This window comes from Protomyctophum parallelum, assembly GCF_964188405.1.
Source record: "Protomyctophum parallelum genome assembly, chromosome: 7".
NCBI lineage: Eukaryota > Metazoa > Chordata > Actinopteri > Myctophiformes > Myctophidae > Protomyctophum > Protomyctophum parallelum.
The window spans coordinates 44,902,553-44,906,196 of NC_139705.1; positions in this window are offsets into that span (position 1 = coordinate 44,902,553).

Consider the following 3,644-nt stretch of genomic DNA (forward strand, 5'->3'; position numbering starts at 1 on the left):
TACCCTTTTTATTTTCTTTGCAGAGCCCGATGTTAAGGGTGAAGATGATCAGATTGACCGGATCGGTGGTCAAAAGAGTATCGTGTTATAGCTATGAAAAAGTTCTTTCTTATAAATTTGACTTCCTATTGACTGCCAAACTGACGTTGGCCCAAACTGCCCTGGTTGGATCGGACATAAGAGTGGGTTGGGTCCAAATGCTCAACAAGACGACCTGTGAAGCATCATATGTAAACAACAAGGGAAACCACGCGGGCACGTAAGTGTTGACAGTTGCAGTGGTCATATAGGGGGGCCTATTTTGCACCCAAGTTACACTATCCACTATTTGGGGATTTAGCGTTGTGCAATGGGCGTTCCCGTGGTATTTAATTTGCCCGCCCCCCACACACACTCGCTACACACATGGCCTGTTCTTGGTTCCAGGACTATCAAGAACCCAGGCTATCAAGGTAGGAGACGTTAAATCCAACTTCTTAGATATAAAAAAGGAGTCCCCCAAGGATCCATTCTTGGACCCATATTGTGTGCGAGTTATAGACCTTGTCTTATAAATTGTTTTTATAGGTACTTTGAGAACCACTAATCTAATCCAATCTATGTTGAGTTAATGATTTAATCGATTTTTGACGATGACATTTTTTTACCTCCTTTACGGCATGCAGGATGTTATGTCTGATTCAGATGAGGACTTTTAGGCCACACACCACAATAGGTGATCAAAGTGAAGAGTGAAGACACGTTGGCGATTCTCAAATTCATAGGAGTCGATTATGACGTCCAATATGTCGAAACTAAAGGTAAGAACGTGGCTGATTTTACCACTTCAAAGACCACCAGTTTGATGTAATTTATATTTAAAACCCTAATCAGCCATTCGTAATTTATCTTGGAGAGTGTGCGAGTTATAGACCTTGTCTTATAAATTGTTTGTATAGGTACTTTGAGAACCACTAATCCAATCTATGTTGAGTTTGTGATTTTATCGACTTTTGACGATGACATTTTTTTACAGGCTTGATTTCTGGAACAGTGGAATCTATAAGGAAACGTGTATACACTTTTATTTTTTTTACATATTGCAGGCATCTATTCAACGGCGCAATCACAAAATACTTATGTACAGAAATGATATATTCCTTCATTAACAACAAAATAAAATCAGTGTTTCAAAACATGTGCACACAATGACTCGTTGGCACCTTGTGGCTAAACTAACCATCCACTGTTATACATTTCTCACTCATCGCTGATCAATGAATGATCTGGCTCAGACTGCAATCATCTGGCTGTGATTGGCAACATTCGGTCAAATACTGCTCTTTAAAAAAATAAAATGACACAATATACAGATCAGGAGCTGTCCAACAATATTTAGAATGTGGAATGTTGGTTTGGAAGATTATTCCATAATCGTACCAAGCAGATTGCAAAGGATTCTCTCTCTCTGTTTGTGTACCACAGCATAGGAAGAACCACCATGTGTTCTCACTGAACAGGAAAAGGAATTTCCTGATTAAGTACTGACAGGAAGTAGCATCACTGGTAGGCTGGACATAAACTCTTACAGGCTCACTGATTGGCCAACTAACATGGCAGTCACAGAGCCAGGTAATTTTAACCTTTTGCTGAAATATGCTAGAGACCCTGGTTTGTATATTTGCAACGTTTTTTCCTTTCATGTATATAGCTTGTTTTACATTTTAAACAGACTTGTAGAGCAACATTTTAGATGTAATTCTATAACTTAAATGTGTGTTATTTCAAAGCATTTTAGATTGTTTCTAAACATTTTTAAATTAACTGAAAATGAACTTATTTATTCATCCCATTAATTATTTTAAATACAGGCTGCTGATTTCAAGCCTGGGTTACAACAACATACTCATTCTCTGGTGCAAAAATCAAGGACCTACATACACACATCCCAGCTATTCTCCAGTATCATAAATCGGTCCATACTGTCATTACCCATGTAAGACTTAATGACATAAAATCAGGGCTCGCCCAATCTGCACAAGGATTATGAGACTTTATCCAATTTCATTGAAACTCTGAAGAAAAACTGCATTTTCTCAGGCCTAATGCCAACACTTAGTAGGTGCTCTGAAATATTCAGCCGTCTATTCAGCACCAATAACTGGATCCAAAATGTATGTGTTGCCTGCTGTGGGTATTAGCTAGGTGGGAAATTGACATGATAGTTCAGTTGGTGATAAAATCATGAAATTTGGCACAGATCACCTTTATACCACCCTGATTGGTAATCAACCTCGGGCCACGCAGAATTCCATGATTTCTTCAAGATGGCCGCCAGTTTGCAATTGGACCTATACGTTTTGGACTATATCACTTTGCTAGGGCTGTACATCTTTGATTTCACCATTATTTTGATATAAGAGAATATGTTTTGGAGGTATTTCTACCAAGAAAGATCAAAATAACTTTAGGTTTCAATATGGTGGCATGTTTTCCAATATGGCTGCCAATAAACTGCATAAATGTACATCAGCTCATGGTCAATGCACAGCTGGTGATACAAACATGAAATTTGGCACAGATCACCTTTATGACACCTTAATTCATAATCAACCTTGGGCCATGTATAATTCCTAAATTTGTCAAGATCGCTGTCAGTTTATAAAATGGCTGCAACTGGACCTACGTGTGCGTTTTATACTATAGCACTTTGCTGAGGCTGAATCTTTGATTTCCCCCTAATTTTGATTTAAGAGAATATGTCCTGGATGTATTTCTACCAAGTAAGATAAAAAAAATAACATTAGGTTCCAATTATTAATATCATCATATATAGAAGAGGAGCCATACAGTCTCCTACATCAGAGCTATTTACCAGCTCCAGTGGTGCCATTCCTCAATTACCTTGGATCAGACATTTTCTGTGCAAATGAAATATACAGGCGCCTGCTTAAAGACTCAGCGCAGGATAAGGAGGTCCTCCTCAGAAAGCCATCCTTCGTGGAACAGAATTAAATTGATGAATGGCTTGACTGGGAAGCCACAAAGCTTCAGCCGCTGGTTATGAAGGACCTCGGAAGTACGAAGGAGGACCTCGAATCGAAACAGAAGGCCCTCGGAGAGAAAACCCCAAAATACCTGCCCCTCCGGTATAACATCCAGCACCTGGCGACCGAATGGACCACACCACGTGTTGGCAAAGTTTCGTTGGCCGATATCGCTCTGTGGGCATCACTGCACCCTGTTATGTCTGATCCCCTTCGAAAAGATCCGTCGCCGACTGTACGGTGGCCGGCCTCCAACGCCTCCTCACGGCCAGAGGAATCCCCTTCCAACGGACCGACCGAAAGGCAGCACTGTTTGCCGCCTGGCTGGCTACATCTTCAAGCCGCTCTGGACACGGCGCGGCCCCGTCCCCTCCTTCTTCCCAGCAGCACCAACAGGCACGTGCCCGGCCCACTTCTCCCCCCAGACACAAAAGCTTTGAATGGAATTATTTTTTGTAACCATGTTTCAGAGGGAAAAAAATGTAATAGGGTCTTTGCATTTTTCCATTATAAGTGAATGGGAGAAATTAATTCACAAATAAATTATATAAATTAAACTATGATTCAAGTTTCTCTATTAGGAACAAAAACCTTGATGTACCAACCTTATTTTTCAGG